Genomic DNA, 21,401 nt, shown 5'->3' on the forward strand with positions numbered 1-21,401 from the left:
ATTTTATGTAGTCTCGGTATTTGTTTATATACATCAATATATATTTTACACAGTCACAGTCATAATGTGAATATAATTTATATCCTGCCCTTATTTACTTAACATGTACTTAATATGGTCATGTTCCACAATTATTTTTATATTAGTTACATGAATTTTAGATAGTACTGGAAATGTCTGGTATAGTCATATACAGTAAGGAGATACTTGCATTGATTTCAATTAATGAATTATGTGACCACCAAACAATCTCACTAGCTTCTCCTCTAATAATAGAATTTCTAATGCACAATTATACAGAAATATTTTTACTGCATTTAAATATGTAATCTAATAGATAATAATAGCCTGACCATGTTGTAATATAATTTTGTAAAATTGCTGCTGTTTAATAAGCTTCCTATTTCCGATTGTTGAAATATTCATTAAATATGGCAATGTTGCTTAATAGTATTCACACATACTTTTATGCAAATTAGCATTTTAAATCCAAGATTTTTTTTTTAATTTGCTGAATGATAAACATAAGGGATTTTCAATTTAATTGGGAAGACAAACAGCACATGCTATAGACAAGTGACAGAGACAAGAGACAATGCCAGCAGGGAAGAAGTAGTGTAATGAGGAAGAAACTTCCAACTTGATGTAATTTAGAGCCCAGAAGAGCTTTAGGAATGTCTGAGAATTAATTTTTCTGTTTATCTGGAGTGAAAGGAGACAAAAAAGAAGTTAAGAAAATGTAAATGAGCAGACATTTATTTTTTCCCAAGCAATTTTCTACCCAGTTTCTTAATAACCGAAGCTGTATAAAGCCAAATTTAGCATTGGAACATTTTATACTTCTTTCTTATGGAAAGAAGAAAGTGATTTGGGACTGCATTTTAAACTTCATATTATAAAATGATGTTTAAATTAAAATACAACTAGATAATCATAAAAAAGTTAGATATTGAAAATGACATGATGTATTATAATTATTGGTTTATATGCCTTTTTTTCTCTATTAACCTTGAAATTCCATTATTGGAAGATTTAGCTTGCATTTTTGTCACCAAAAATGTTGTCTAGCATGCAGACACTGAAGAAATACTTGCTAAATCGATATTTTTTATTGTTTCCTAATTTGAATGGAAGTAGGGAGTCTCAGCTAACTGAATATAAAACTTGACTCTTTTCTAAACTACTACTTTATTTTGTTAATTTTAACATCTTGAATGTTCTGACTTTGGTAATTGACATGTTTAGTTTTCTCTTGTAATTGATGGAAGATGGTTTTTCTAGTATTATTTACCATAATTACTTGAAAAGTATATCACGTATAACATTCAAGAAAACACATGCATGCGTGTGCACACACATACACACACACACACACACACACACACACACACTCACTCACACAGATATACACACACAGCCATGGTCATATTAAGAGCTTAAATAGTACAACAGGACCAAAACTACCCTTTCTCTGACATCTTCAACTTCACTCTAAAATAAATCTCTTAAACATTTATATTTTCAGTTCTTGTAGATGGCTGCCTCCTCTTCTCTAAATAATACATTTTTATTATGTTTTCCAGATTTGTTAACTTGAGACCATATTTATTAATTTTCAGTTATGAAAGACTGGGATTTATTACATTTGATTTCATCCTCCCACTGTTTGAGAGTTACATTATGAATTTTGGTGATTCTATTGTTCCCATTTGGAATTTTAACTGATAGGGTTATACTTTTATTTTCTGTTTTTCTGTTTTGTTTTTTAACTTCAGTTAGTGTCTTGATTCCCTGTTGTGAGAGAGTCTTCCTACATTTCATCCTACATTTCTGTTTGTTCTGCCGAGAAGGCAAGGCCCTGACTGCTCTTTACCAGAGCAACCTTGAGGGATGAGTTAATGTCTCCCTTTGGAGCAAAGAGCAGTTTTGCTTTATGCCTCCTATAAAATATATGGATTCACCAAGCTCAGTGTCCCTCGCCTGTGATGCAAACCCACTGTGTGCCCAGCATCCTGTTAGATCCATCTATGTGGTACTAGGGAGGAAAGGAAAATCGACCCAAACGTCCCACTCACTGCTTGCTGTACTGGGAGTAAAACGTTCTTTGTCTCTGATCCAGGAGTCTTGGGTTTTCTGCCAGCATCTGTGAAATAGTAAGAGGCTAACTTATTTTATAATTAGGGTAAAAATGACTGCAAACTTGACACTCCCATCTGTATAAGATCATGTAAAATGTGATTATTCTTCCTGTCCTTCCTTTAGACTCTTTCAGCTCATATCCAACAGCAGACATGCATCCCACCTTAGTCAGCTATGCTCTAATTTTTACATTATTGAGGTTTTTAACATTTACTTCCCATTCTGAAACTTTAATCAAACTTTCTGTGCTTAGTTTTAAATTGACTGTGCAATCTAAACTCGGATAAACAGTCTACATTATTAATAGCTACTAAACATTCAGTGTACTAGGATTTTATGTCTCTATGAATCCAATGTCCCACTCCCTGAACCACCCTGAAGAGACTTTTTAGAGTATCAAGAGGCCCTTCAAAGTGAATAATGTGCCTTTCTATGAAGAAAATCTTCTGTTATTTTCCTGATTTTTTTTCCATTTTATCTGTTCTCTCTTTCTCTACTCCTTTTAATTATTGTTACAGTGGCTGTTCACCTATTTACCTGTTTTTGGCCTCTTGTTTGTTTCTCTACATCCTTAAACATTTGCTGAACTTGTTTCGTAATTTTTAACTGGATTTTTATATACATTTTCACATTACTTTTTAATATATAACAACTTTTTCTTGTTTTAATGTAGCTTTTACAGCTATCCGATACTAGCTTTATTGATATAATGGTCTTTTGCATCTCTTAGACAATGTTAGAGTTTGGCTTTTTACTCCTTCTATTTCACAAATTCTTTTTCTTCTTCTTCTTCTTCTTCTTCTTCTTCTTCTTCTTCTTCTTCTTCTTCTTCTTCTTCTCCTCCTCCTCCTCCTCCTCCTCCTCCTCTTCCTCCTCCTCGTCCTCCTCCTCCTTCTTCTTCTTAATGCCAGGTTAGTAGTTTTCATTTTATTTAATTTTTTTCTCTTTCATACTGACCTTTTCTCTCACATCTGTGATTTTGGAGTATGCTATGGTGTGCCATTCAGATATCCCTGTCAAGATTGAAGGGTTTATTCTTCCAGCTGCTGGAATGGCTGTCCGCTGACCACTCTCAGCTGACGGTCACTGCTTGACCTGCCTTTGCTGGGTGTTATTCTTAGCCAAAGGTCATGTGCTTTTCCTGGGACAGCTCACATGCAACATCTAATGAACAGTGGAACATAGAGACACGGAGTCCTTGATCCAGAACCTTGGAAGGATTATCCAAGCTTCAAAATTCCCTGCAGGGTCAGCTGTGTCCTTGTTTTAACTGTGTCACAGCCACAGTTCTCCCTTTATCCAATCCTGCTACCTTTTTCTGCCCTACAGATGTTGATCCCAAGAGCACTCCACATGAACTTCTTCATGATACTCTATCTCAGGATCGGCTTCATGGAAAAACCATATTGCAACGTGTTATTGTTGGTTCCCCAATATTTAAGAATAAAAACTGAGAACGTAAGCATCCTCTGCTACTAGGTGAAATGATAGGTGCCCTTCTTATCCTTTATTCTGCATGGTAAACATTTCTGGAAGGTTTGTCTGACATCTCACCAGCAGGCTTCCATTTATCAGATGTGTGGACCTTCAGATGGCAGCACTACTCTGGGTATAATAACCATTCCGTAAGTTTAAGTCTTACCCAAATTATATTTAGATAAAGTGTCATTGTTTGTTGGTGGGATGCCTGGTAAATCCCTGGAATATAGAGGAACCAATATTTCTATATAAAGAACTTCAATTAATTCCTTTATTTTCAACTCATTTTAAAAAAATCTTTCTCTACTACAACCATTTCCTAAAGCTTGCTCCATGCTTCTTCTAACAGCAGGTCAGTCTCATTGCTACTATAGCTTTCCCTAAAATATTCTGGCTGTGATATTCTCTGCTGTGTTTTCTCCATCAATACTCTCCCAAGAACTTTCTAACTTCTAAAACTGTGTTGAAATATCCCATCTCTGGTAGCAGCCTCTTACTATTCTCTTCATTGTGTTTAACACACACACACACACACACACACACACACACACACACAATGGTCAGACAATTATGTTCGTGAACTTTCGACTGTGTAAGTGCACAGTGGAAAGTTTGTGAACTTAATTTCTGACCTTCGTGTATATATAATGTTATTTTAGTGGGCTCTAAAATGGATCAGAAGTGAAAAAGTACTGAATCTGTTATCCTAAACTGAAATGCTCACTCAATTTAAACATTACATTACTTAACTGAGATTTCATCTTTTGTCTGTAAATTAGATGGCATACACAGAATGTGGTAGCAGTAACCCCATCCAGTATATCAGGAGGCTTGAGTTCTGGATCATATTTCAAACAATTAACCACAAGGCATTGAGGAAGTAACTTTATTAGCTCTCATTTTTCCTGCCCCTAATGTTCATTTAAAGATAGCTATTTAAAATTTGAGGAATATTCTTAAATATTTGTGATGATTCCTAATTTAGATGCAAAGCTACAGGGAAAAGAATCAATAACAAAGCCAATCCTTATAGTTTTATAACAGGTGAAGGCTAATATTTTACTTTAATGCTTATTGAGGACACTAGATTTGAATATCATTTAGATTATGACTAGAACTAGCTTTCAACTCTAACAGCCACACTATGTAAATTGGAATTGGCCTAATTTCTAGAGAAATCACTTATATTTATTGGTCCTTTAAATTATCCATTAGTTATCTGTTCTTCTTGTGAGTGTGAGCCAGTTATTGCTATGTCCCTGGAAAACTCAGATTTCTCTAATCATATTTCTGTTTTTCAGTCTTTAGTGAATTTATGCATTCATGTGTGATTTGGTACAGAAGAGGAGCATTCCATGAATTTCACTTGCTCTTGATTTGGGCATCTCAAAAATGTTCTGGCCGGATTCCCTATTACATGCCAGTTAAGCTTATTTTGATGAATATGACTCATCTGCAATTTATTGAACATAACATGGAAACAAATTATTTTTTAAAATGAGCAAAATTGAGTCACAGGTCAAACATGAAAAAGGCCTTTATCATCTTTCTTGGAACATTTTTGTCATTGAATAACTGAAGTGTCTAATACAATTTCAGGCTTCTTAAAAGTTAGTCATCTGTGTTGGATGTGGGGGGAAATAAACCGTAAATTTTCGGGTCCAGTATATTTGTCGCAAATGATTATAACAAAGCTTTAGATTGTTATGTGAATAGATAGGATTGCCACATAACTAGAAATAGTGTTATAAAATTCCATCAAAGGGAACTCCTTTATGAACTGATAGGGACTAATCATGACCTCTAACTCTGTGACAGCATTAAGCATTTTGGGCTTTCATACTTACTTCACAGAATATTCTTTGCACATTCATTTTAATTGAATGTTATCATTATTTTTCTAAAATAGTCATGTAGGAAATATGTAGAAACATTAAATGTCTTAATTTTAAGGAACCTATAAAACATGGGTACTCTTAAAAACGTGGCTGTGAATAAGAATATTCCTGCTCATCTACTTCCAGGCACCTTAGCAAAGGTTACAATGTACCCTAAAAATCATTTCCAGAACCTGACATCTTTGACATTTGAATGTAAACTTATATCTAAATAGAATTTGTATTTTTACAATTTAATTATGCAGTTGACTGTGGAGCAAAATGTAGGTCTGGAAACTCACTCCACTACTTAGTAACTATGTGACTATGGACGATGTATTTAACTTCATCATGCCTCAGTTTTCTCATCTGTAAAATGGAAATAATAATTATACCTACTTCATAGGGGTCATATGAAAATTAAACAAGTTTTTACAAATTGAGTGCTCACAAAATGTCTGACATATAGTCAACATGTAATGTATTTGCTATAACAAAAATAGTTCTTACCATTATTTCAAATAAAGAGCAGATTTTCCTTTATCTCATTATATTTTTCGATGTTTATTAAATCACCTTGATCTTTTTCATTTCAAAATTAATACTCTGACATCTGCAACTTTTCCTAAAATCCTAGTAGTTTTGAAATATTGAATGGTCTGAATTTTATGCCAAATCATGTTTATTTAGTGAGTTATATATGCCAACACTTACATGAAACAATATGGGGAAGGTAATAATTAATATAGAGCTTCTTACCCTCAAGGAGCTTACAAGTTAGCAGACTGCTACCCACATAAATAGAGCTCAACAGAACAAATGGACAGAGCTTTGCCTTTACTATAAAGATGTGATAAGAGCACAGAGAAGGAAGAGTTCAAGTTCTACTAAACTAATGAGAAAAAAACAGGTGACATTTGAGTTGGTCCTTGAAGGATGTGTAGAATTTCAAGAGATAGAAATGAAAGGAAGGCCCACTCAAGTAGAATTAAAAAAAAAAAAAAGCACAAAAACACAGGAAAACACATAAAATAGGAAGCACAGGTGTATTGAGGTGACAACAAGTCATCTGCTGGTCTAATAAAATGATTTTAGAAATATTTAAAAGGAAAAAATTCTCATAGACACAATGTTAATTAATTATTTTTAATTAAACTAGTTTAAGTACCTCTTATTATTAAACTAGTTTGAGTTCTTACCCAAATATAAAACTAAAATATTTACAAATTAAATGAAAACTACCAAACCAGTACAATTGATGTGAAGAACATTAGGGCAATGCAGTGAATGATGTACACGCAAGTAAATTACTTCTTAAAAAAAGTTAAAGCCCATAAAGCCCAGTCTTTTTAAATTTTCATGTCTATATGTCACTGTATGATTTCTGAAGATGCAGTTTCCCATCGTTCTTCTGTGTTCAAACAACAAAGATACCCTTGTTTGTAAAGTACACAAAGACACAATTTAGCAATCATTGATGCTATTAAATTATTTACATATTAAACCAATTTCTCTTTTCTAATTTTCTCTCAACATTTAAAATAGCCCAACTTGATGCCAATATCATTATAAATACCAATAAAAATAAAGCATGACAATAATGTAATAAATAGTCCTAAATATGGTTACAAATACATGTACCTATATTTAGAGAAAGAAAAAAAAAAAAAGAAGTCCTGACAGCTGGGAGCTGGTTTGGCACCCACAGCTAGACCATGGCTTCTCCTAATGAATATAATCCATTTCATAGAACACCAAGATCTGAAAAGACTTCTCTGTGACTATGATGGAGCAAGACAAACACAGGACCACTACATGACAATGTCTGAACACAGATAAAACAGACAAGCGCAGAAAAAACAAACCACAAAAATGATTAACTGTGGCATTCTCCTAGCTAACATCAGTGACTGCTGTTTCCTTACCAAATAGAGTTTTAGTCTCATTCTGTCCCTCGTGCTTCCCAGATTAAATTTATTAAGATAACAAATTAAGAATGTCCCCAGTTTCTGAGAACCCCAATTCAAAGCTTCACTAGACACTCAAAATCCTAACACAAGGTTTAGTCCTGTAACAAGCCCTTCCTAACACCCCTCTACTTGTTCCCCATGTTAGATGGTCTCTCTTATTGTAAGAAGCACCAATAAACACAACCTTAACTACAGATGTGTTCCTGTGGTCTTTCTGCAGTATGCAATACATAATAGATAGATAATAGATATTAATAGATACATACATACATACATACATACATACATAGTTGGATGCATAGATACATGGATACATAGATACATACATGCAAGATTATCCATGTATGCATATATATACATATAGCTATACACACACACACACACACACACACACACACAAGTTCTAACAATTAAGTTCATGAACTCATACTAGAAAAAGTGCTACATACCTCATTGCTGAATATCACTACAGTTACCTTCGAAGTACTCCCCTTGGGAAGCTATGCACCAATGCCACCGCCTAATCCACCCTTCAAAGCAATTTTGGAACTCTTTTTCTGGAATGGCCATCAGAGCTGTCATCATATTACCCTTGATGTCCTGAATGTCATCCAAATATCTTCCTTTCAATATTTTGTTTATCTTTGGGTAAAGAAAGAAGTCATTGGGAGCCAGTTCAGGTGAGTAGGGAGGGTGTTCCAATACAGTTATTTGTTTACTGGCTAAAAATTCCCCCACAGACAGTGCTGTGTGAGCTGATGCATTGTTGTGATGCAAGAGCCATGAATTGTTGGCGGAAAGTTCAGGTCGTCTAACTTTTTCACACAGCCTTTTCAGCACTTCCAAATAGTAAATTTGGTTAACTGTTTGTCCAGTTGGTACAAATTTATAATGAATAATCCCTCTGATATTAAAAAAGGGGTAGCAACATCGTTGCAACAAGTTCTCGAACTTAATTGTCAGAGCTTGTATGTTCCCCCTACTTGGTAGTTAGTGTCCCATCGATAAGGACTTACCTTAGTTACATTTGTGCTTTTGTCCAAGGGAGGGAAATAACAAATGGTAAGCACTTAATAACTATTAAGTAACTTACATACTTGGTAAATGAATAAACAGTCATTGTAGACCATAATGCACCATATAAATATAAGGTGAAACTAAATACAAATGTAAGCCACAGCTGGAAGCCCCTCACCATAATTAATAACACCTTTGTTTTATAAATGAGGAAACAGAGGTACAAAGAGATGGACTGCCCTGGTCAGTTATTGATGTATTTGAAACAAAGAGTCAGGTCTCTTGGCTTTCAATTCAGAACTCTCTCTACCACTTCCATCTCTTTATTTGTGTATATTTAGTTACTATGTAGATTATAATCTCCTTACACCTACTGATCCTGTACTCTGCTTCTGTGGCCATCATTGCAACAAGTTCACAAACTTAACTATCATATATTGTAATAAATATCTTTTAAAAACTGTAAAAAATGATAAAAATTCATAAAATGAAAAAAAACCTTTCCAATTATAAAAAATAATAATAAAAAATAAGCACAGAACTTTGAAAGATGTTTATCCATACAAATTATATTAGATATTTTACCTCTGTTTCCAACAACCTACTAGTTATGAGCAGTAAGTGATTACTGTTCCATACTTCATGATTTAGCAATAGCAATCTTCTAGAAACTCACATTATACTTTAGAACATAATGACCCTGAGCTCTTTTTTAAAATCATTTTGTGCTTTACCAATCATTCATATTATATTATATATTGGGTTAACCATTCTATGTATAGTAATATTTTTTGAAATAATAATTTTGTGATTTACAATCTGCTACTTATATATAATATCTAAGTAAAATTCTGGGCCAACAGAGAGTGATGTTTAAAGTCTTAAGTTACATTAAGATAACGAATCTTAACAATTGGGAAAGTACATAGTACTTGTAAAAACTGAGGAGTTCAAAAAGACGTAGTAAGATGGTCCAAGTCTGAGTATAAGAAAATGTTATATAGGACATGGATAGACATTTAGAAATAGGAGTGTGAAAACACATCCTCAAACTCAAAATATTAATTTGTCAGAAAACAGAAAGACAAGAAAAACAACAATCTATTTACCACAAGTCAGTGCCAAGACCAAGATTCAATAGTCTTACTCCAAATAGGGAATTGGCTGATTGTTACAAAGATTCAAGTGTCAGGCAGTCACAGCAAATCCGCGTAAGCTCTTGGCATCTGGTCTGGTATTAGGCTATGGACACAGAGTTAAGGGTTCAAAGAGAGGAGGCATGTTATCTACCAAGGTTAGCAATGCCAAACCAGCAATTTACTGGCTAGGTCTTTCATTGTCACATAGATCTTTGAGTCAGAATTGGTTCCTAAATCTGAGTTAGAGTTACATCTTTAAGTACAGATAAAAGTGATCTAGACCGCAAGACACAGGAAATATAGGAGCAGAGCTGCACACTCCAGTAAAATATAATTAGGATTTTTTAAAAATTAAAATAATTATTACAATTGTAAATAAATTAAATCTTTGCTATGAAAGCATCCCAGTTCAAGTGAAAACAACAGTGATTATTCTGTATAATTCCGAATTATAAGGGTTTACTCATTTGTCTCCTAATTAAGATTACCAGTTGATTTACCTGGCTTCATTTCAAAATAAGTTGGTATATTATTAACTAAATACCATAGATTTTTCTCTGTATCATGTCTTTTAAGAACAGTGACATAAATTTGGAAAAGACTAATTAGCTGAGGCATCAACATATATCTCAGAAGAATAAACTTACCACTTCATTTTCTCAGCCATATGGCTGAGAGATCATACTAGGCATGGCCTTTCCAGCAGTGAGGTCAGAATTTCATTTATAAATAGATAATTGGAAATTCATCCATCTAAGATTCTATGGTGCTGAACAACTAAGTTTTTCATAGAGAGTTATTTAAAGACCAAAGGGATAAAAATGATCTTCTTTCAATACCATACAAGCAGGTTTAGGGAAATACTTAAGCAAAAATTATATAAAGCTATATGATCATTTGTGTATATGTTGTACAGGTTTCTATTTATGTCTGTGAATATAAAAACTAGTTATAAAAAAACTAATTAAAATGTGTGTTTATAGATACCTTATTACAAATGAATTTCTCAACAACCCAGTGGCTTTTAATGATAATTTTTTCCCTTATTTTGGAAGTTCCAAAAAATAACCTATGTCCTTAGGCTTGTTCTCTATTAATGATTCTCAATCCTGGTTACACAATAGAATCCTAGGGATTCTATTAAAATGCTGATGTTATGCCATAACTTAGAGATTTAGATTTAGTTAGAGAAGGATACGACCCTAGCACTGGTATTTTTCAAAAATTCCCCACATTATCCTAATATATGGACAAGGTTGTAAACTGATCTAAATAGTAGGTATGGTAGACAAAGAGATGTGCCCCACTCCAGATCTTCCTCTAAGAAAGGACTCTCTGTCCAGCTATAAGAATTTATTTCAGCAGACAACCTTTGGCTCTCTTGAGTGTCTGCCTCACCTGCTAAGAGTCACTTTGCCTGAGGTCATATCCTTCTCAGAAAAGCCCACATCAGTGACTGAATGAGGTGAGGGTATTAAGGTCCAGCTACCATGTTTCCCAGAAAATAAGACCGGGTCTTATATTAAGTTTTGCTCCAAAAGACTCATTAGGGCTTATGTTCAGGGTATGTCCTCCTGAAAAGTCATGCTAGGGCTTATTTTCCGGTTACATCTTATTTTCAGGGAAACACGGTATTTCAGGATAATGCAGGACCATCTGATGTGCAGAATTTGCTCCAGATCCTTACTGAGTTGACCAAGGCTTTGTTAAATCTTTATCAGAATTTGACTTCTCCTTCTGCCCAATTCTGCTCCCCTCCCCCTATTTTCACAGATGCTGATCCCTAATCAACATCTTATTTCCCAAATTCCATCTCAGTATCTGTTTCAGGAGAACTCAACCTGTGACAATAGAATGATAGCATGCTCATGGACAGTAGTGGAGATCTTTCCATTTTGCCTGTCCTTCATTTTTACCCTAGCATCACTTCATGGTTAAATATGCAAGTTTCAGAATAAAAACGCCTAGATTCATGTCCCAGTTCTCTGTATCTTTGTTACCAGTTATTTACCTCTCTATTCGTCAGTTTTCTCATCTATAAAATGTAGATAATTATTGTTCCTTACTTGTAAGATAATAATGAGTAATAAATGACATAATACAAGCAAAGTCTTAGTGTAATAGGCACATATTAAATGCTTCATAAATTTTAGCCATTTCCCAAGAAGATTAATTCTATGAGAATGTGAACTGGATGAGACCATCTTCCATCTACCCCTAGATTCAGAGAGAGATTTGTGACTCAAGACATTCAAAGTTCTTCTTGGGATTCGGCTTTTTTATTTGTTTTATTTTGTGTTTTGTTTTGTTTTTGCCTTGGAGTAGAATCGGTTTCTGTAGAAAGCTGAATAATGGCCCCAAAGATATTTAGGTTCTAGTCCTTGGAACCGATGAGTGTTACTTTACAGGAAAGGAACTTTGCAAATATGATTACATTAAGAATCTTGAGATGGGGATATTATCCTGGATTATCCAGTTGGGTTCTAATTGCAATAAGTGTCTTTATGAGAGGGAGGCACAAAGAAAGTCACATGACAAAGGAAACAGAGTTTGGAGTGATGTGCTTTAAGATGGAGAAACGGGCCGCGAGCCAAGGTATACCAGCAATCACTACAAACTAGACAAGTAAAATAAATGAATTATCCCCTCAAAGCTTCCAGAGAAAAACCAGCACTACTAATATCTTGACTTTAGCCCAGTGAAATTGATTTTGGACTTCTGACCACCAAACTGTAAAATAATAAACTTATGTTGTTTTAAGGCAGCAGATTTGTCATAATTGGTCATAGCAGCCATAGGAAACAAATATGGCTTCCAACCATCTGAACACCCTTCCTGTTTTGGAACAATCCCCCATTGTATGGGAATCATTGGAAAGCAAGCACCTGTCTCCCTTCATAGATAACAAGAGAGATATTCTTTTACTTCATTCTGGGAACCAAATGCCCAAGACACTCAGGATTCTTGATAGTAAACCACAGAGACTTACATCAGCTAGCTTAAGCAGATATAAATTAGTTGAACAACTGCCAAGAAGCTCATAGAAATATGTTGGCAGGAGTTGGTTCAACAACATGTAAATCCTGTCACATAAGCTGATCTGTCTACCACCCCAGTGAGAACCTAATACACAGCAGCAGTGACCACACTTGAACCCCCTGTCAAGAACAAACAGTACCTGGAGACAAGCTCATTGCTTTTAATGCCTTCCACCTTAGGGGGAAGCAATTTGTCATTCCTAGAATAGAAACTGATTCTGATTTGGATGTTATCATTCTGCAAGCCATATCAGTGGTAGTCTCATAGTTTGTTTTCTATGCCATCATTTTATGCTAACAGCATTATTTATGACCAGAAAATCATTGCATAGAAACAAATAAATAACTGCACTGATGGTCCAAAAATTCATTGATTTTACATGAAAATCATACATAATTAGCTGGTCTTACAGAATAATGAAATGACATATAAAGGACTTAATAAAAGCTCTAGATTGGGGAGAACACTGCTCACCAGTGGTTGCCTTGAATTAGAAGGTGAGACTGGATCTGTTATTTCACTGAAAAAAAAAGGCAACAAGGAAATTACATTGCTGTTAGGGTTAGGTTTATTGACAATCAGATGGAAAACAAATATGGCAACTTTACAATGGAAGAGGAAAGATGTATGGATGAAATCAAGAGATTCCTTGGGACAACTCCTCATACTTGTGTTGCTTTAAGGAATAACCGTGATAGAAAGCTGTGTCAACTCCATACAAGTAAGTACTCCAAGGACTGACATACACCAGAAACTATGGTCTATGTAACCCCTGTGGGTAAAGAACTTAACTCCAAACCGCTGAGTCATTAGTTGAAGTAAAAGGAGACATGAAGTATATTATAGAAGAGAACTTATAAATAGCAATTTCCAGCCTCTAAAAATAGTTAAGAAACAAGGTCTGTAACTCCTACACATATTTCCTTCCTTCCCTGGTCTGCTATGTATGTATTTAAATACTCAAATCTATTTTCTCTTCCTCTTCACTAAAAGGGTATGCTTTACTGGGTATTTGTCAGCTTTTGCCACACAGCATTTGAAAATATTTTCTATTTTGATGGAATCCTCATTGAATGGACTTTGTTTAAAGTCAGTATCCACTTATGACAATTAAAGGGGAAATAACACCTCCTAAATACTCTTGGGCAGTTAAGACACAGGCGTAGGAGCTAGCTTACTCCAATCTGATGCCACTGTCCAGGAATACTTTGAGACTTTTGTGGGTGTAGTTTGGAGAACTACGGTTACTTTGAACCAGTTCTTTATTTCCCAGTGCTAGCAGTGATCGGCAGTAGTAGGGAGTGACTAGCGGTGGCTTCAGCATCTCATGAGACTTCCTGTGCTGTGATCTGGGATTTTTAGCCTCTGAAATTTATGCTGTTTATCCAGGCCAGTTTCCTAGGCTGCCCGTTCATCTAGCAGACTACTGCATATTCTTTCCATAAATTTATTTTTTCTTCTTTGCATAAGTTATGCATTTACCTTCTGTTTTTTAATCAAGAGTCCTTTTTGGTGCATAAAATTTAGTAAGCTAGTAAGATTTAAATCCTTACTAGCTATGACAATGGCTATGTTTTGCTATTTAAAAAGATTACATCTAAGAAACAGAAAGAGAAAAAGAGAGAGCAGGTCTTGAAAATATTATAAACCTCTATATCTACTAGTGCCTGAAGCCATCTACCAATGCGTTTTTAATTCAGTTACATGAGCCCTCCCATGAACTGTACCTTTTTTCCTTTTTTTTTTTTTTTTGGTTATTTGTTTATTCTACTTAGACTAGTTTCAGTTCCATTTCCGTCACTTAAAGCCGAAAGAATCTTGACTACTACATGTGAGTTTATGGGAAACATAGCATTAATTTTAAAGTTTTAAGGACTTCTAATGTTTTCTGCAGCCTGTAGACCAAGTTTTGAATAACTGTATCTAAAATAGCTCTTTCTCCCAGAAGAAAAAGGAGGAAAAGTTTGTTCCTAGTAACCTCAGTTTCCTAAGTCAGAGTGAAAGAGGAGTATTATTTTCTTCAGAATTATCAGAATTCCTCATATCTGAGGTAAAGGACTGAAAAAACATGTTCAGTTAAATGTTTTGTCAGACCTGGAGCCCAAGGTAAGTATCCAAAGCCAAAAGATATGCAGGGACAGTAAGCGTAAGAAGCTATGGGCTCAAATGAAACAAAGGGAGGTTTAAGTACCAGTTCTGGAGGCAAATTTTCTACTTGTTCCCATATTTTTCTTTTCTTTTTTTTTTTTTTTTGCAGGCTGTTGAGAGTCCCTATGAAGGGGCTGAAATAACTGAACTAGTAGGTGAAACTACCACACCAATGTTGATAGTGACTTCTTACTAATCGTTTTCTGACTATTAAATATTTGACATTATTAGTAATTGTATTGACATTTCCTCTTAAGTCACATTGATTTCTTAAAAATTCAAAATTTCACAATTCTCAGCAGCAATCCCTCCCTCTAAATACCTCCAATCTTTTGCCTCACACCGCCTGGCTCGTTGTGTCTCATCAACCCTCTTCCATGCAGTTCTTTATTATGAATTGTCTCCTATGTACCATTATATCCCTTCTCTTATTTTATCATTTATATTCCCATCCTGCTCAATATAAACAAAATTTCCCTCACAATTCACCCTACCTAAGAGAGAAGAGTTAATAATTTTTGTTCTGTTCACTTTTATTTTGGAGGAAATCTGTTTATGTTGTCATCTAAATATATACCAACCACACACACATCATACAGATATAGATACAGACATACATATACATATGTGTACATCTTTCCTGTAGGTTGGGATATAAATAGCTAAAAGGAGCAGGCAATGTGTTGCCCTTCAGCTTTGGTAAGGTCACCCCTGTGGAGTAGACTGAGATACAGGCTCCAGGGTAAAGGGTTTGGTCTGAGTCTAGGGCTGGAGGAGCCACGGCTGTGGATAGGTGATGTGTGCATTCTTGTACTTCTCCTCACACCTATCATAGCACATTGTGGTTGTAATAAATAATAGTTTTAATGACTGAAATATCTTAGGCTTAATGCCTGTGTATCAATAGACAACTACTTAAAAATCCAGATATAGGTTGTTAGTAAAGAGCACATCTATGTATTAAAATTAAAGTTCTAGTTGTACTTGATGAGTATTCAATATAAGCCCCTTTAACTGGCTGTCATCTGAGTGTATAGTATTCATTAGGTGCTAACATGTAAGCAAGGTGCCTTCTGATCTATACGACACCAGACTGAGATTCCTTCAAGCCTCTTACCAGTTGCCAAGTACAGCTCTGTGCAACATTTTGCATCCTTTTACTAGCTGTAACAGTCAATTTTAACTGACTTTTGAACACCTATGTACATCAGTGCTTTATTTGTCCTGGCTGCTATAGCGAAATTAAGGTTTTAGAGTTGTTACAGCAGCGGTTCTCAACTTGAAACAATTTTGGTCAGTTCCCCAGGGAACATTTGACAATGTCAGAAGACAGTTTTGATGGCCATGACTGGGGTGTAGGGTGCTCCTGGCATCTGAGGCAGGGATATTGCTAAACATTCCACAAGGCATGGGGCAGTGGCCACAATCAGGAATTATCGGGTGCAAAGCGTCAACAGTGCTGAGCTTCAAAAATCTTGGGTTAGAGTAAGGAAGGATGTACAACAAATGCGCTGTTACAGAGAAGAATATTTCTCTTTGTGCAGTAATGAAAATGATTCAGCTATTCACTCTTTTTCTGACTTGCTATACTGATTTCTATTTAGTTCTAAATGGAGTTTGCATGCTAATTCAGATTAACCAGTTCTGACTGCACATAATTGAAAAATTAGGAAGACAAAGGCAGCCCCTAGATAAATATAAGGAAAATCTCCCTTCAGATACAAAGATTAGATTTAATGCTTCAACTGTTACAGAGGAGAGAGGTGGAGAGAGGATACATAGAAGGAACAGCTGTTAGAAAAGAGTGTGCTCTCTTTTTGTCATTAAGAAGTAAAACACCCCCGCCTAACAAAATTAAATGATCCAAAGAATCAAACAAATTACAAAGATCAAGAATTGTGGCACCATGGTACAACTCAATCCATCACCAAAACCAGTAAGATACATTAAGTATTTATATTAAGTTGTATTGTTATATATACCAAGAACGGCAAACCAATTGACATTTCCCCAATGTGTCGTCCCTGTATCCAAATGCATACATGTATGTGCAGCATAAAACATTGTGCTATGGTACAATCAAAATGGAAGGAAATTGAAACCAGATTCTTACACTCTACAGTTTTCCAAGAGCTGGGCCAGGCTGAATAACAACAAAACACAGAAATAAGCATTTTATTAAAATGTTACCAGCAAAGTTATAAGCCTGTCAGATGAACGTGTTGTGCCATAATAGGAATTAAAATGTCCAGACTCATCAAAGAGCCAAACTAGTTTTAGTAGTCATTAACTATGTTGTGCCTAAAAATGTCTGAAGAATTTAAGGGATATTACACATGTTAAAGTTATATGACAGACTGCAGCCTCTCCAATTAAAGACAAGTACAAAAGTTCTTTGGATACAGATATTATGAATGTAGAGCTCCAGTTATACATCAACAGTTTTTTAAAAAATTAGATTCTGTTAAGTGAACACACTTTATATAATAAAGACAAGCACCTCATTTAGAGATCTTTTTAGAATTCCATGTTTTCTAGTTGTCAAATATCTATTAAATAAACCATGTGAACTTGCCCCTCGTGTAGGTCAAACACTGTCCAATATCAGCAAGTTCAATTGGTTCCATCTATATTTCCATATTGCTAGTAATCCTGTTCTGCTCCTTCTTTTATCTTTATATACAATTGATGCTAACAAATAAATTATTGATTAAAAATATAACTATTGCATACTCTCACATTTTAGCCAGATATTTTATTTTGCTATTATTTGGGGAAGGAGGTAAATAGAGTTGAAGATTGTGGTGTGTGAGAAAAAGTAAGCAGAAGCCCTGTTATCTGTCTTGACACTTACATTAGAAAATGCCTCTCTGAGCTACTACAATCTACTTTTTCAGAAGGTTTTATGTTACGGTATTGAAATTGCATACCTTTTCTTAGAGCCTGGTAATATCTTTAATTTCTCCTAAAATGGACTATTTTATTCATTTGTATTATACAGTTTTGAACATATATTCATTTAGTTCTTTCTCTGAAGGCCTTATAACATTTCTTTTCTTCTTTTTTGTGGTAAAATATACATAACTTAAAATTCAACTAGCTTAACCATTTTTAACTGCAAAGCTTAGCTGTGTTAAATTCATTTATAATGTGTAAGTATCACTACCAACCTATTCAGAACATTTTTCATCTTGCAAAACTGAAACTCTATTCCCGCTCAACAATAACTCCCCATTCCTTTCTTCCCCCTGCCCCTGGCACTACTGTTCTACTTTTTGATTTTGAATAAGTACTTCACATAAGTAGAATCATACATGACTAGTCGTTTTGTGCCTGGCTTATTTCACTTCGCCATGCCCTCAAGCTTCATCCATATTGTAGCATATGTCAGAATTTCCTTCATTTTTAAGGCTGAATGACAGTCTATTGTATGTATATGTCATATTTTGTTTATACACTTATCCATTGATGGAACTTGTTTGCTTCTACATTTTAGCTATTGTGAATAATGCTGCTATGAACATGGGTGTACAGATATTTTTTTGAGGAACTTCTTTCAATTTTTGTAAGTATATACTCAGAAATGAAATTGCTGGATCATATGGTAACTCTATTTTTAATTTTTTGAGGAAGTGCCATACTGTTTTCCACAGTGGCTGATCCACTTTACATTCCCACCAATAGTTCACAAGGGTTTCAATTCCTTTACACCATCTCCAACAGTTATTGTCCATTTTTTTGATAGTAGCCATCTTAAAGCGTGTGAGGTAGAATCTCATTGTAGTTTTTTGACTTATATTTCCCTAATGCTAAGCACCTTTTCATGTGCTTGCTAACATATGTGTATCTTTTTTAGAGAAATGTCTTTTAAAGTCCATTGCTCTTTTTGAATTGGTCAGTTATTGTTGAATTTTAGGAGTTCTTTATATATTCTGGATATTAATCTGTTATCAAGTATATAATATGCAAATATTTTCTCTCATTCTGTGGGTTGTCTTTTTAACTCTGTTGATACCTTCTTTTGAAGCATATACAGAGAGTGCCAAAAAAATGTATACACATTTTAAGAAAGGAAAAAACTGTATTAAAATTGTAATAATATATATCAATAACTAAACATAAATACAAGCCATGTGTATACAGTTTTTGGCACCCCCGTTATTTTTTTCCAGTGGCCAATAGCTTACTTTAATTCTCTCACTGTATGAAACTCAATTTTTGTGTTTTTAGGTGGGATAAACTGTAACTTCAATAGACAACAATACAAAAAAGATAAACTAGTTTTGTCACATAAACTAGTTTTCATTTAGTCAGTCAACTGTTTCTAGCTGTCTCAATTGACATAGATGCATTTACAGGCTGTGCTTGAGCTTTCTTTGCAAGCAGCTTTAGATCTACAAGGCACCTGGCAACTGTCTCCTTTTCCTTCTCTGTACCATGTGCTTATCCATCCAGTTTATCCTGTGCTCTTGTTCCTTTCAACGCATCATATTCTGCACAGACATATGAAAGTCCAGGCAATTCTTTACCTCCTGTATATTTTATGCAGCCATTCCTGGTAAGTAACCTCCAAGTCCATATCAATCTTATTCCTCCAGACATCAAAAAGGTAATGGCGCTTTTGGATCAGTGCCTACTGTGACTTCTTCAGATCAATTGGATCCTGGATGTATTTGATGGCAGCCCATTCCACCTCTTCTAACTGGGTAATTTTTTGATCATTGAATTTGTCAGCAAATTCCCCAATACAGGCACCATAATTTTTAATTACATAGACAATCAGCTTTATTGTTGATATGTCAGAGATGGTCTCACATATATGGCTTTGGATAGAAAATATAAGATAAGCCCAGTTCTAAGCACATAGGATCCCATTACATCAGTTTTAGGAGAAAGGAACTGGAGGGATTCCTCAGAAATCAGCACATGACAACCTTTCCCATCATATTCAGAAAGAGGTGGTATAAGGCCAAGACATGGCTACCCAGCGTGAAAGAACTTTGTTGTCTGCAATACCCTTGGACCAAGGAGGGCTGCATTCTTCAGAGAGGGGGCCACTGTGGTAGTAGCAGAAAATGTCACCTGGGATAGCATGGTAAGTGATGATCTGCTCAGGGTTCTTGGCAAACTAGTGACTTGGATGTGAGAGTCTGTTTGGGGCAGAAGCAAGATGGACTCTCACCTGACACGTATTTTTTTTTTTTAATTAAAGTTTATTGGGGTGACAATTGTTAGTAAAGTTACATAGATTTCAGATGTACAATTCTGTATTACATCATCTATAAATCCCATTGTGTGTTCACCACCCAGAGTCAGTTCTCCTTCCATCACCATATATTTGTTCCCCTTTACCCTCATCTACTACCCCCACCCCCCTTACCCTCTGGTAACCACTAAACTATTGTCTGTGTCTATGAGTTTCTGTTTCTCATTTGTTTGTCTTGTTCTTTTGTTGCTTTTGGTTTATATACCACATATCAGTGAAATCATATGGTTCTCTGCTTTTTCTGTCTGACTTACTTCACTTAGCATTATAATCTCGAGATCCATCTATGTTGTCACAAATGTTCCTATATCATCTTTTCTTACCGCCGAATAGTATTCCATTGTGTATACATACCACAACTTCTTTATCCATTCATCTATCGAAGGACATTTTGGTTATTTCCATGTCTTGGCAACCATAAATAAAGCTGCAATGAACATTGGAGCACACGTGTCTTTATGTATAAATGTTTTCAGATTTTCGGGGTAGATACCCAGGAGAGGGATTGCTGGGTCATACGGTAATTCTACTCATAATTTTTTGAGGAACCTCCACACTGCCTTCCATAGCAGCTGCACCAATCTGCATTCCCACCAACAGTGTATGAAGGTTCCTTTTTCTCCACAGCCTCTCCAACACTTGTTACTATTTGTCTTATTGATGATAGCCATTCTAACTGGGGTGACGTGATAGCTCATTGTGGTTTTCATTTGCATTTCTCTGATGATTAGTGATGTTGAGCATTTTTTTCATATGTCTATTTGCCATTTCTATGTCCTCTTTGGAGAAATGTCTCTTCAGGTCCTCTGCCCATTTTTCTTTTTTTTTTTTTTTATTAATTAGTTTCAGGTGCACAAGACAAAGCAAAACTTAGACATTTATCATTTATATCCCTCACACTGTGTGAACCCCCCTCCCCCCATCCACTATCCCTCTGTACGTTCCCAAAACCTCTCACCTTCCCCTTATCCCCACCCCCCTGCCCATCTAGCAACCCTCAGTTTTTCCTCCATTTTTCCAAAACTGTTTCTGATTAGTTCATTCACTTATTCTTTTCTTTAGATTCCACATATAAGTGAGATCATATGGTATTTGTCTTTCTCTTTCTGACTTATTTCACTTAACATAATGTTCTCTAGGTCCATCCATGTTGTTGCAAATGGTAAGATTTCTTTCTTCTTTATGGCTGCGTAATACTCCATTGTATAAATGTACCACAGTTTCTTAATCCAGTCATCTACTGATGGGCATTTCGGTTGTTTCCAGGTCTTGGCTATTGTATATAGTGCTGCAATAAACATAGGAGTGCATAAAGATTTTTGAATTG

At 35.1% G+C, this 21,401-nt stretch overlaps 1 long non-coding RNA gene and 1 pseudogene across 1 annotated transcript; both read right to left on the reverse strand.

The window, feature by feature from the left end:
* Nucleotides 1-516: 516 nt before the first annotated feature.
* On the reverse strand, nt 517-3,200 carry LOC141573075 (uncharacterized). Its single transcript, XR_012498643.1, has 3 exons — nt 3,097-3,200; nt 2,076-2,143; nt 517-702 (listed from the first exon to the last, which is right to left on the reverse strand). It is a non-coding gene; the product is annotated as an uncharacterized LOC141573075 (long non-coding RNA).
* A 15,922-nt stretch (nt 3,201-19,122) lies between these two features.
* On the reverse strand, nt 19,123-19,902 carry LOC109452313 (ATP synthase peripheral stalk subunit b, mitochondrial; annotated as a pseudogene).
* Nucleotides 19,903-21,401: the final 1,499 nt, after the last annotated feature.

Source organism: Rhinolophus sinicus, linkage group LG09 (assembly GCF_036562045.2).
Source record: "Rhinolophus sinicus isolate RSC01 linkage group LG09, ASM3656204v1, whole genome shotgun sequence".
In the NCBI taxonomy this organism is placed as follows: Eukaryota; Metazoa; Chordata; class Mammalia; order Chiroptera; family Rhinolophidae; genus Rhinolophus; species Rhinolophus sinicus.